The following is a 14,861-nucleotide window of genomic DNA, read 5'->3' on the forward strand; positions in this document are numbered from 1 at the left end:
CACTGTGTTGACATTGCCCGTACTGTTGTGGTACTGTATCTGTGGTCATGAACTGATGCTGTGTGTAACATTTAAACACTGGCCCCTCCTCAAATATGCAAGTGATCAGGCCATGTATAACATCCAAATATTTGCTGTGCACCAAAAACAAACAACAAATCATTGCCACTTCGTAAGACTTTAGGCTGTTGCATTCAAACTAAGTGATCTTGTATTGGTGGTCCATCCAGGTCCCATCTTGCCCAGCTGTAGTTAGTTCCACATAAAGTTGCCATGTTTTTTAATGGAAGATTATCTTAATTTATGGACATTGGTGTTCTTCTGTGTTATGTGATAAACATTAACAGCTTATTTGGGGTTTTCTTTTCAATTTCTGAATGCTCTCTTCCTTTGGCCCATCTCTCTCTCCCTCCCTTTCATGTTCCAATGTTTTTATTAGTATAGACTTCCAGTATTAATGCTGATTGGTTCTTTGTAATTTTTATGTACCAACCTTTTTAGTTGCAGGATGTCTACCACAGGGATGGGTACTTTGAAGATTTTTATCTAGAGTACGTCATCACAACACAGGGACCTGTTATAATGCAATTAGGTGTAACTGATGTCATTTTATAGTGGTAATAGTTCTCTTAATTTAAAAAAGAAATGTGCACTACCACTCATCTCCACAGAATTAGCTACCAGATGACGGTTAAAAGCCGCCTGATGTCATTCTGTCCTACATTACAATCCTCTTGGATATTTGACTGACTGCTATGTGGGCAACAGGTTTAGAGGAGTCTTAGAAGAATAGTATTTTTTTTTTTTTTTTTTAAGTGATGGCTACATGGGCTTCTGTGGTAGATTAAATTTTTGTGGACTGGTGCTTATTCCAGTCATTTAGGTATTGCTGACCCATTTCAGAATGTCGTGGCTTGATAGGTAGTGAGCAGCTATTCTCATCATTGCTGCCCTCAAATAGCTTTTGGGGAAACTGACATGCCTGCATGCAGTTGTTGACTGTAATATGCTAAACAGAGTGTAAAAATTTAGACAATAGTAACAGTAGTAAAATTGGACATTAGTAGTTGGAAACGACCAAGTTAACAAGATAACTTAGCAAAAAAATTAAAGTTCCTTTGTGGGTGAGTTAAAAAGAAATTAGTTTTATGACAGCAATGGTTGGGTTCACGATATTAACAAGGCTGACAAGTTTACAGAAGATAAAACAGAAGTCTGTTAAAATGAGTGGTTCCTGTGTAAGAAAAAAATGACTTATAATTGAACATTGGTGTTAATGCTTTGTTTTTCAACAATTTCTTAGTATAGTTGATAGTCATGAGTATTATCACTACCGTAAACTCCCTCTTCCAAATTTTTAGCTCTTTTTGGAATCCACAGTTCAGTGTCAGTTTTTAACTGAGGGGCAATTGAGGAACAATCATGTGTCATCAGATCAAAACCTGTCTTTGAATATGGATAAGTCTTTCTCTTACTGGCTAGTTGGAACAATTTATGCTCTTGCTGTCCATATGTAAATAGACCTACACAAGGAAGAAATAGTATTGTTCACACAAGTGGTACATTAGTGTGAGACATCAAAATCATTCCTTTACTGCTTAAAACATATTCATATTGTTTTCTATGAGCCAGTTAAAAAACTAGGTGTTTCTTGTCTTATGGTGGAGCACAATGGACAACCAGCTTTTCTCCCTCACAGAGTTAGTTTGCATTGTCAGTAGCTCGTCGTACTGTGCCCAGTTGTACAGCATGTCAAAACAGTTGATCAGCTCTTTAATGATGTTTGGATGAAGGAGACTTTCCCAACTTGTGGGAAGAATATATTGTAATTATGATTTTTTTAAACTGCAGAAGGAATTGGGTAGGAAAGACTGGAGAATGTGGTCAATTAGCACCTAGTGTGGGTTCTTGAAACTAGGTCACTACTTTCACTCCCATTGATAGTTCAGGAGGCTTCACTCCACACTCGATAACCTGACTCTGCTTGAAATGGTCATTCAGCAAGCTTTCCTGCATACGTAACTCCTTGTTTGTGTATTCCTAGATTTGACGGCAGGCATAATATTTTGTTGCAGCTTTATGCATGGGCTTTCTGTGGACGTCTTCGAGCATTCATACAGTCCTTCCTATCAGAAAGATCTTGTCCCTCAAGGTAGTGTTTAAAGTGTAATGGGATCGACAGTATTATATCCACAGTAATGAGTTCTGTAATGTGTTCTTTGTTTGTGGATGACTTCTCCATCTTCTGTGTCTTGTCTCATCCAGCTTTGAAGTGACTCTTAGGCAATTGTAGTTGGCGATTAGGCAGTTGGAGGAATAAGCAAAACCAGTGGTTTTAAATTCTCTTTGGAGAACACTGAAAGTCTTGTTTTTATTTACTCCTGCTCTTTACATCTTTTTAGAACTGGGGGATACCATTCCTGCTTTTAAGTAAATGGTGAAATATCTGTGCCTGACTTTTAATGAGAGGCTAATATTGCTGTCTCACCTTAAAAAACTAAAACTGAGATGCCTCAAGGTTTTAAACATCATTAAATGCATCAGTCATGCCTTGGAGCCAATAGGGCATATCTTCTCCAACTTTATTAAGCCTTTGAGTTACCCTGGCTTGAATATGGATGACAACTATATGGATCAGGAAGGCCTTTCTATCTCAAAATGCTGTATGTGGTTCACCACAAGGGTATTAGGCTGTCAACAGGAACTTATCACATGAGTCGAGTTAATAGCTTGAGTGCTGAGGCTGGTGGGCCTCCACAGTTCACTGCCACCAACTCACGCGGGCATGCAGGACCCGTTCTGTTCCAGAAGAGACAGCATCCATCTCTTATCCAGCCACTGCTGTAATGTTCTGTAACTGTACATGGGTGACAAAACCACTCAGGATATCTGAGGGAGAGCCTTGAGTTGGTATAGGTGGGAAGGCAGTCAGGTCCAAAGCCAGAGTAGAGTAAGGAATCTCTGGGTACCAAAGAGGCCTAATAAAATGAGAACTATACCCTCAGGATATATTTTTAAATTTTAAGTTTAATGAGATTTTAAATTGCTATTCAGATTTTATTAGTGTTTACACAGATGGAGGATTTTATATCTGCTCCATTGTGTTCTTGGGCATTATCATTAAGATAAGCCTTCCAGAACAGCTTTCAGCTTACTGTGTGGAACTGTTAGCTATGCTGAGGGCACTGGAGCAGATGAGATTCCATTGTGGCAAGAAATTCATTGATTTGGATTTCCAAAGTGTCCTCAATGCTTTTGGTCAGATGTACCCAACAGATTGAATGTTGCAGAAAGTGCAGAATTCTCTCATTTTCTTGTAAAGGTAGGAAAAATAAATAATTTTATGCTGGATTTCAGGGCACTTAGAGGTCCTGGGAAATGACCTTCAAGATGTAGCTGCCAAGGAGGTTTGTTCCCTTCCACATCCTGCTTGTCCTGTTTAGTCCTCCTGCATGCTATTACCATATATGTCACTCAGAAGACCATCTGTCGGTAGGAGACTCAGTGGCTGGAAGTAAATAAAAAACAAGCTGTGGTCAGTGAAACCCTGAGTGCAACTATGGCTTACCTCCTTCCAACCACAATAAGCTGAAGAAGTAGCCTTCGCAAGGCTTAAAAGTGGGGCATTGCCCATTGACACATGGCTTTCTGTTATGTCAAGAGATGTCAGATGTGGAACAATTGTCAATACAACATGCATTTTATCATGATCCAAGAACAGACCTGGATCTCCTGTAGGACTTAACCCTCTATTTTAACTGATGAAGAGGCAAGGGTGATTAATATTTTAAGACTCTGTGTGATTTTGGTACTACTTCCCAAAATGTTGAGTTCAAGATTTCAGTGGCTTTTGTCACCCATTATATCTACGAAGTCATCCAGCCACAGTAATCAGTCTGCTTCCTAACAGTGTATATGTAGGTATTTTTACTTTGATTTTATCTAGTTACTCTAGTTTGTCTGACTTTTATGGGTGATTTTTTTAATGGATCTTGCAATGTCACAATTGTATTTTGAGTTCTTGCGTTGATGCAATTGAGTTTTCAAATTTATTGTTAATGTTTTATTAGATTTTCACCACTCTCATCTCTCTATTCTATGCAAGGGCATGCATGACCTCACCATTTAGGGTCCTAAACCACTAATAATAATAATAATAATAAAGCAGAATGACATATCTATAGTAAATTGTTAGGTCACTGCCACTGAACAGATAGTTTAATGAAACATGTCATTGCATAAACACACAGTTTTAGATGTAAAATTTTGTTGCACTCACATGTCACATGAAAGTAAATACTCTAATTTATTTTGTGCTCTGGTTAGCAAGGGTTTGAGGAGGATAACTGCTTATGTTTCATTGCTGTTGAGGATTTTCATATTATGGTATTTGGACTAGCCGGTATTATTTGAACATTATTATTCTCATACTGTATTAGTAAGGTGGCACAGGGAAGGACAGAAGTCCAAATCCTTGTGTAAACATCCAGATTTCAGTTTTCTGTGATTGCTCCAAATCATTTGAAATGAATGGTGAGGCAGTTAATTTGAGAGGATTAAGTTGATATCCTTTCACAGTTTGGGCTTCACACTCTCACTGATGACTTCATTGTCAACAGTCAAGTAAAAATTAAGGGAATGATACTCATGATTGCAGTATGTGTTTTGAATAGATGCTATTTTTCACTTTTGGGGGTTAGTTTCCTTTGAAGAATCCTATTCTAGATTTCTGAAGTCCTTGAAATTATTAACTTTCTGTGTTAAATCTTTTTGAGCCACAGTTCAGTGTCAATGAATCACAGCTACAAAAGACTTAATAAAGAACTGAGTTTTGTTTCTTGTGGAAGAGTTGTGTAGCATAAGTTTGGGGAGGTGGAGGGCTTGTCCAAAGTGAGATCTGAGTCAGCCTTGATCAAAACGGCATCCTCTGCCCAGTCATGGTGTTACTTGTTTGTGACAAGCTGGGGGAAGTTTCTGTAACCATCAAGCCCCATAAGAGCTTAAATATGGTCCAGGATATCATAATTCACATGGACCTTCTTTTGCAGTCTGACGATGAGCTGTGCGCCAATTTAGAACGGTGAGGTGTAAAATTCATTCGGCGTGTCCACCGATGTCTGAGGGCTAATCAGTTTTCCACCGGTGCCTTCATCTTGGCCTTAGAGGGTGATACATTACCCGAGAAGGTCAAGGTGATGGTCTACCGCTGCGATGTAAAACCCTATATCCCTTCCCCAATGGGGTCCTTTAAATGTTGGAAGTTTGGTCATATGTCTTCCTGCTGTACTTCCAGTGTCACATTTCAAGATTGCAGATGCCCATCACCTCTCATCTGTGTCAACTGTGGAGAACACCATTCGCCTTGCTTGCCAGACCGCAGGATTCTCCAGAAAGAAAGGAAAATCATGGAGTACAAGACCCTAGACAGACTGACCTACACTGAGGCTAAGAGGAAATTTGATAGCCTACATCCTGTATGCACGACAGCATGTTACGCCCCTTACACTGCCACTACAACAGTTGTAGCCCCATCAGCTCTGTCAACCCCATTCATGTGGTCTACTAGCTCCATGTCAGGGCGGCTTCCGCCAGGATTGCTCTACCACTGATAATGTTGTGTCCCTAGAGTCTGCTATCTGATCCAAGTTTGTGTCTCCCATATCCAGGAGAATGGGGTCCCGCAGGGATCTGTATTGTGTGTGTGTGTTTATTTTTAGTGGCCATTACTGGTCTAGCAGCAGCTGTAGGACCTTTCACATGGCCCCAAGGACACAGTTAAACCCGCGGATCTCCGCTGCCACTTCTTCTCGATTCTTTACAAGTACAGAGGCCATGAAGTGGTTTACACCGAGGGCTTTGATGGCTGATGCTCATGTCAGCTTTTTACATGTTCATGGAGGGGATATTGAACAGCATTCCTTATGGCATGCTGTGTTTTCACTGCCAAGCTGGTGGCTACATCTCATGTTCTTGAGCTCTGTTCATGCCCAGGGAGGTGTTTATTCTGTGTACTGATTCCTTGAGCGGCCTACAAGCTCTCGATCAGTGCTACCCTCGTCATCCCTTGATAGCAACCATCCAGGAGACCATCTATGCCCTGGAACAGTCTGGTCATTCAGTGGTGTTTGTCTTGACCCCAGGTCACGTTGAAATCCCAGGCAACGAACTTCAGGGCAGGCTGGCCAAACACTGTATGCGGAAACCCCTAATGGAGATTGGCTTCTCTGCAACTGACCTGTGTTCAGTACTACGCCACAAGGTTTTGCTGCTTCGGAAGAAGAAATGGCATAACCTCAGCACACACAACAAGCTGGGTGCCATTAAGGATTCTACGAATGTGTGGCAGTCCTCCATGTGACGTCTCGCATGGACTCATTGGTTCTCTGCTGGCTCCACATTGGCCACGCTTGGGTGCCGTGATGACCCATCTCAGTGTTGGTGCGGCGCCAGGCTGACAGTGGCCCATATCTGGGTGAGCTGTCCTCCTTTGGCTGCCCTGTGACGGACTTTTCAGTTACTGGACTCATTGCCATTAATTGTAGCTGACAGCACCTAATCAGCTAATTTAGTTTTAAGTTTTATATACATCAGTGGGTTTTTATAATTATAAGTTTTAATGTTTGTCCTTTGTCCCTTTGTGTTCTCCACTCTAATGCTTTTAGGGTGGGTGTTTTAATGTGGCTGGCTTTTCCTTTTTATTCTTGTGGTCGGCCAGCCACGATCATCTGCTCTCTTGTTTTTACTCCTTCTACCTGTTTCTTGCTTCTCTGTATGGTTTTCTTTTCCTGTTTCTGTTCATAGTAGCATTGGTTATCCTTGTGCCGTTCTTCTGGTTCTTCCTTTCTATTGTTGTGCTGTATGTCTCTTTTCTTCTTTACATTGTCATTATTTTACTGGGAACAAGGGACTGATGACCTCGCAGTTGGATCCCTTCTCTCCCCCCCTCCCCCCTTTTAAACCAACCAACCAACCCAAAAGCATGCCAAAAAAAGGGGTACCATTCCTATTGGTGTTGATTGGATTGATTTGATTTTGACAGTGAAGCTAAAACAGCTTAGGTCTAACTGCCACTGTCTGCACAGAAACTGAGTTTATTGTGTGGTATCGCTCCCTGTTTATCTAGTAAAGCCAACAAATACCCTTAAATAGTGCAAGGAGTCCCTTTACCAGTTTTTTGTTTAACACAATTTCTTTGGGTCTAGTTGTTCCAAAGATTCTGTAACTTTTGCTCTCTAATTCCATGTATTTGAAGATTACGTGTGATGCAGTTTCTTCACCCTCATCACAGATCCTACATTTAGGGTCTTCTTCTGTTATACCCTTTGTGTATAGGTGTTTTTTGAAATTCCTAGGTGTTTTTTGAAATTCCCATGCCCTGTCATCAGTCCAGTCATGAGTTTGATCTCTTTCCTGTTCAATCCCAGGATTACAGAGCTTTTTAAAAATGAGCCTTGGGCTTAATTCCCATGTTTTTCTTTATGGACCTTGGTCCAATATTCTACATGCTGTTTCCCAAGCCAGTTCTAGTTTGATCACAGCCTTGGTGATTGTTAGGACACGTTCTGGTCCAATAAATGGAGTCGTTGCCCCATATTGGCCAATCTGTCGGCTTGTTCATTGCCACAGATCCCTAAGTGGCCAGGGACTCTCACTAGTTTACCCTAGCTCCACCAGAGCCCTGTGGCATTCTGCAGCAATCTTAGATCTCATTGCAGGAGCTGCCTGGCTGTCTGAATAGATGTAGATGCTACGGTCCTAGTAGCATGTACACGTGTTCTCCTCCACACATGCCCAGATTGCAGTAATTTCAGCTTGGAATACAGAGGCCAGTTTTCCTAGAGAGATGATGTTCTCCAGTCTTGGCTACACCCCGTACACCTCTGCCCCAATGCCTTGGTCTGATTTTGACCAATCAGTGAACCAAACAGTGTCCCTGGTAATGTGTCAAACGGATGTTTCCAAGTATTATATTGTAAGGCTTGTTGAAGCAGTTGGGAGTTATTATATAGGCGACAGACATTTCCCCAGCCATTCCTAAATTTACCTCACTCACTATGTTAGTGTGTGCTTCTGGATATCCCGATGAGATAGTTTTTGCCAGTTTTAAGTCTGTATGCTGCAGCTGCTGCCTCAATCTTGACGCAAAGGTGTAGTGGAGGCATCTCCAGCATGGCTTCCTTCCCCGCGGTTGGTGTGCTGCTAATTCCACCTGTTATGGCTAAGCAGGCCAGTCTCTGCAAGCTCTTTAGTTGCAACCCGCTGTTCTACCTTCTTGCACTACACTACAGCCCCGTAGGAAATCCTAGGTCTAACCACTGTGTTATACATTGCATACCCCTGGGGCTTAGGTCCCAGTTTTTGCCAAAAGCCCTCCTAGTACTCACTAAAGTACTTTTAGCCTTGGAGCAGATACTCTTAATATGAGGGGTCCAAGTTAGGTTCTCGTCCACAGTTACACCCCTAGATGTTTCACTGTCCCCCTTCACAGGTAGAGTTTCATTGAAGAACTTTAGATTCCAACTAGCTTGCTGAATATCTCTCTTCGTAAATGGCACCGGAACTGTCTTCTTAGGATTAACTCTCAGATCCTGTTTAATGCACCATTTATGCACAATGTCCAACCCTCCTTGTCCCATATTCCTGACTGTGTCAGTGAATTTGCCAAGTATTACTATGACAGTCATCTGCGTATCCTTGATAGAAGCATTGTCTGTAATTTAGTTCCTCAATGAGATCATTCACCACTACATTCCACAATAAACGGGACAGAACTCTCTTTGTGGGCAACCTCCAGTGGTGTTAATTACTATCTTTTCATTCTTAATGGTGGCCTCTACCTTCCTTCCACTAAGCATGGCCCTGGTCCACCTACATATGGTGGTCCCTAGCCATGCACCTCTGCTGCCCTTACCCTGGGATCAAAAGTCGTTTTACTGAAGGCCCCCTCGATATCCAGGAAGATGCAGAGTGCTATTTCTTGGAAGTGAAGTGCTTTCTCCACCCTCCCAAGTAGTCGATGGAGAGCTGTCTCACATGATTTACCTGGTTGATATGTGTGTTGGTTTAAATGTAGAGGAGCGCTAAGTAGCCTCCTCTCCCAATGTATACATTAACCAGTTTTTCGAATGATTTGAGGATGGAGGAGGACAGACTGACTGGTCTTCTATCCTTGGCCTTGGTATGATCAATTCTCCCTGGCTTTGGAACGAAAACCTTCACTGCCCTCCATTGGGAGTGATTCCTACTGCTGGACTAACCCTGAATAACCTGCATAGGACTCTTATGAGATTCTCTCCTGCCTGTTGCAGGAGAGCTGGAAGGATTCCATATGGGCCAGATAACTTGAAAGGTTGGAATGTCCCCACTGCTCATTGGATTTTATTGAAGTCCACACACTCCTTTGCCAATTTCCAGTTCTCTCTCTGAGCACCTGAGAACAATTGTCTCGCCGGGATCACATTCTGGTCTGTGTTGTCCGGCAGAGCATATTGAGGAAAGTGAGTTTTGAGGAGCAATCCACCATCTCATGTGCTGTCTTTATATCTCCGAAGGAGGAGGAGAGCTGTCTTCATAAGGTAGGTATGCTGAGGGCAAAAAAATTTCCCTCGTGATACTATCCTCATATTGCTGCATTGTAATGGCCACTAGGTCCCTGGAACAGAAATTGATCATTGGCATTAAAGAAATTCCATTTCTTACATGGATGCATATTCTGGAGTTTTAGATTTCTAGTATAAGTAAGCTGACCTCCAGTGCCACCGAGGCCCAATACGCCCCCTTTATATAAGTAGGGTTCTTGCAGCAGAGGACCCTTTACTGTGCTGCAGATTAATCTACAGTACCTCCAGTCTCTGACCAGAACCGTAAAAACAATTTCAATTCTTGCTCTTGAATCGCCTTCAGGGACTTCAACCTCCACCACCAGGGTTCGTCCTTATGATAATAAAACCTTCTGGTTGATCACACTCCAGTCCTCAGTTGACACTTTTGGGTTCTGGGCACCTATTTTCTCGAACAGTCTTAGGAGAAACATCCTTAAGGATCTCTGGTACCCATATTGATATCTTTGTGGTCTTAAGCTCCACTGCCGTCTTGACCAGCAGCTTTGCATCTTCACATGGGGATATCACGGCCACCTTGTCCTTAAGCCATTCCACTGTGTGAAAATTCAGACAAAAATGAGGGCACCACAGTCAAGATAGACCCTCCTGAAGTTGGGTCCTGGTCCAGCATCCCCCCCCCCCCCCCTCCAACCTTTTCAAAGAGGGCCATCTGTACAAATTCCTCCTGCTGCTAGGTGACGGCCACCAGTGGACAGCCTTCCTGAATAACTGCCATCTTAAATATAGACTATAGTACTACCAGTCTGTTTCACTATTTCTTGCCTTGATTTTTTTCTGGGCTCACCTATCCAGGAAAGAGGGAGTCTTGGATTCCTCCCTTATCCTCTTGCTGTCTGTCTTAGACGTAGTGGGGGGTCTGTGTATCCCCTTCAACTTGACAGTTTTTTATTAGGGGTCTTAGGTTCAAGACCTTGTAATTCTCTCCACTTGTCTTTAAGAAGCCATTCTTTCCCTTCCTTTTTTTCTTTTCCCCGGGTAGTTTCCTCCCCTTGGCCCCAGACAAAGCTTTAATCTTGATCTGGTCCAACTTCTTGGTTACTGTTCACACTTCTGGCTGTGGTCTAGACCCTAATTCAGTAGTGGAAATGCCTGCCTTCAGTCATGACCACAATGTTTGTGTGTCTGAGGTCTGTTAGTCCCTCAGTTTGTTTTAATTTATTTTCTTTAGTCATGCGCATATTGGTCCCATGATATTTGGGGATCTACATGGTCCACACCACAAATACCCCACGTGGTGGAAGGCTACTTAGTCAGAGAGGTTGCCAGGTATCCCTGAGTCTTGGTCCTATAGCTGGATAATTATGTAGTCAGAATACTTTTCTTTTGTGAAGGAAAGAGAGGCATTTCTGTATTATGCTGTGACAAAATATGTGTCCATCACTATACTCCCAGAGAACAAAAACAAGAGTAGGGAGTGGGAGAGAGTTGGAGAGGGGACACCAATCAAGGCATATATGCCGTCAGCTGAAAAGTTGAGGCAACATGTTTTGGGACTTAAAACATGTATTTTTGGTTGACTGTTTGCATGGGTGAAGGATGATGAATGCAGTCACTAGTGCAAACTGCTCGATGATGCAAAGGTTGCTTATCACAACAGTCTGCAGCCAATTCACATCATCATCATCATCATCCTCAGCAATGCATGGCCCTATGCAACAGTTGTTGCTTGTGAAGAACTTGCAGAACTACATTAGCAACCTCATCAAATTGCACCCTACAGTTCGCACATCCCCTTGTGACCACCCTGTTTGGTCCACAGAAGAGGACACTAGGAAGGGAACATTTTGATGATGATGCAGTCAAACAGAACTCTCACAATTGGCTACTGGGATAGCCAATTTGTTTTCTACATGAAAGGATGAGAAAGTTTCTTATCAGAGGCAGAAAATGGATTTCTGTTATGGAAACTATGTTGAGAAAATAAGTCAGTAATTATTGGTATGTATCACACAGTAAAACTGTGTTAAGATATTCTGGTTTACACTTGAATGGCTCTCATATGTTGAAACATATCTCTGAGAAGTTTGAGGTTCCTATTAATATTGGCAGCCTGGTCATTAGCGTAAGACATGAACAGAAGGGTCCTAGCAAACTTCTCCATAGCACATCTGAAGTCACATCTACTTCTGTCAGGACAGACAGGGTAACATGCTGCACTCAGCCTGCCAAGTAATCTGCAGTCCACTCACAAATCTTGTTTGATACCCTATATAATGGTACATTTTTTAATAAATGTTGATGGGGTGCCAGGTCGTACACTTTTCCAAAGTCAGACTACTACATTCTCCTGATCTTTGATTCGTGGCTTTCAGGTTGTCGGAGTGCAAGTTGGGTTTCTCATGATCAGTGTTTTGGACTCCAGAATGGTTACCATGAATGTCATTTAATTCAAGATACTCCGTTGTGTTTGGGCTCAGAATATGTTCTAGGATTCTGCAACTGATGGATGTCACTAAGATTGGATGGTATTTTATGGATCACTTCCAGTATCTTCCTTATAGAAATATGGGACATGTACTTTGTTTCAATCACTAGGCACAGTTGGATCTACGGTATCTTTAAAATGGGAGCTAACTACATTGCAAATTCTATAGAGTCTGACAGGGCTCACAGTGATATTAGCATTTTCTCAATGCTGCATCTATATCAGTGATATTTGCACTAGTGTGGGATGTAAACTGGGGCAATATTTTGTATTAAAAAATAAATAAATAAATCTTCTGTGTTGGAAGTAATATATTAACGATTGAAAAAACATTTCTTGTTAACTTTATGAAAGTCTGGTAGTAGCTGTTGATACAAGCTTTCAAAAACTAACAACTCTGAAGCCACAAGAAACAGCATCTTCAGTTCAGAAAATGTTTTGGTGTCATTTTGTTAAAATTTAAATTATTGTAAAATTATCATAAGACATTGTTAGCAATTTCAAACTTTCTATAAAGCATTTTAATAAATAGTTAAAAATAATTGTGGATTCTCATAAACAGTTCATGTAACCTATAAGAGAATCTGTTGTGTAACTGTTCTGCAAGTGCAAAGGAAATAACTGTCACTCCCTTGTTCACTGGAATGATTTAGTTCAGAACAAATTATTTTTCTGCTGTATAGGTTCACAATATTAAATTTATAGATAAATTGATAGTGCACTTTCATATCGGCCTCAGAATACAGTTTAGACTTGGATCATGGCCCCTTCAATGTTGGGACACCAGTTTTCCTGTACCACTACACACAGCCACCTGAATGAATGGAATTGCTTAAGGTCCAATTGGAACAGCAAAAAAATGAGGAAAAAACTTGGTTGTAGTCTACAATCAGACTAGTGTTTTGTCAAATGGCTACTGGTTTCATTACAGAGTACCATTAGGCTGTCCCATAGCACACAGTTGTCAAAATCATTTACAGAAGTTAATGTGTAATTACACTACCTCAGTGTACTAGGATAAGAGATTTTGATGACACTGTTGATAGTCATTTGTCAAAATGTTAGTCGGATTAAAATTGACTGGCGTCTGTCACTTGCTGCTAGTGTTGCCACATTAGTTGCTGGCTGCCGTTCGATTTATAAGCAACACACGACATGGTGAGTCACTTCACAAATGCTGTTAACGTGTAACATGGAGCAATGTTGGAAGTGGCCACTGTGTTGTAAGTCGGAAATGCAAGGTCCTCTATCGACAGCTGACATTAAGAGGCTAATTCTTGATGTGCTTCTGACGACATGTTTTTTAGCCCTGAATTCAAACGTGTGTCCTAACCTAACACATCCTGAGACGTTCAATATATCTGACAAAATGGCAGTCAACTATAAGCATCAGAACTAAAACCACAATCACTTTGTGGTTAAAGCTAACCTGTCAGAGACAAAAAAATTCAGTTTCAGCACTAAAAGTGAATTGTAATTTCTCACTATTGTTAGTTACTTGAAACTATCCTCACACTGGTGACGTGGTGCTGCATTACCAACTGATGAGTAGTCCTGGTAGGCACTTGGTTGCAGATTATATGTGACGCTCAGATTCCAAACAAAAGCTCAATAATAGGAAGAAAAACAAGAGCAAATAGAAAAGTCAGTACAATGATGAAAAAGATGTGACAAAGTATTAGAAATAAAAAATAAAATGAAACAAATGAATTGAATAAAAAATAAGTTTCTGATCAGATTTATAAATAATAAAATTACACGGCATTTGACAATGTTTGAATCTAAGACCTTTAATACACCAGATTTATATGCCAACCACTCCATTACGCCACTACCGAGCATTAGATTGCCATATTTGACTTTGGTGTGGTGCCAGAGTTGCAATGATGAGACAAGTTGTAGCCCTAAAAAAAAATCAGCTTCATGTAATTTCATACATGTGTGTCTCTCTCTTATGTGTGATGAAATATGAAAGGGCCAGATCCAGGATTTGGGATCAAACCACACAAAAAGAGAAAGCTGAACAAGGAATTGGTAGTGAAATGAGCAATTGTGGCAATTTAGTGACGGGGAATGGTTTGTATGTGACATTGAGTGCTCCAATGTATGGAAACCAGCTCCAGCACGTGAAGTGTCCACTATTAAGTAATTTTAATCAGACTGTAGTGTGACTGTAGGCTAAAGCAGACAACAGAAATCATAATGTCAGGTACTTTATATGGAAATGTATTTTGGCCAGTCTGATACATCTCATCTATTCTAAATTAGAACTGTGAAGAGAGTTGGTGTCAATCTCAGGAAGGCTCACAAAGCTTAATTTCAAAGTGGAGAAATCACTGTGAGTCATCCAATTCAAAATTGTGTAACTGATTTGAATACAGATACAGTAAGGAAAGTTCTGGCAGAATATAAATAATTTAGGACTAAAAGAGACCATTCATTGGATAGCAGAAGTGCTGAGTCATTGACAGGCACACATAAAAGAGTGAAAACTTGGTAGCTTTTAGAAAAAATCCTTTTACAAGTGTGTGTCCAGCCAGTACAGCATACAGACAGGCGCGCGTGTGCGCGCACACTTGTTGATGATTCAGTGCATCTGCTGTTTGGTGAGTGAACTCATTTATTCCTAAATTATTTACATTGATTTAAATATAATCTTACTAAGGAAAGTAAAATTACAGAATCTGATGGAATGTTGCTAACATAAATGCCATATTTAGGCACATTCAATTCAAACTTACTGCAGCCAATACCTGTTGTTAGTGTATAGCTGTTGTGTTATCTGGAATGAGGTCAATTATTTCTTTTGTAAA

At 41.0% G+C, this 14,861-nt stretch overlaps 1 protein-coding gene across 1 annotated transcript in view; it reads left to right on the forward strand.

The window, feature by feature from the left end:
• The window catches only part of LOC126365878 (uncharacterized), a 62,455-nt gene that overhangs the window by 46,860 nt on the left and 734 nt on the right, over positions 1-14,861 (forward strand). The gene's annotated exons all lie outside the window — the stretch shown is intronic.

The sequence above is a fragment of the Schistocerca gregaria genome, chromosome 4, assembly GCF_023897955.1.
Source record: "Schistocerca gregaria isolate iqSchGreg1 chromosome 4, iqSchGreg1.2, whole genome shotgun sequence".
Classification (NCBI taxonomy): domain Eukaryota; kingdom Metazoa; phylum Arthropoda; class Insecta; order Orthoptera; family Acrididae; genus Schistocerca; species Schistocerca gregaria.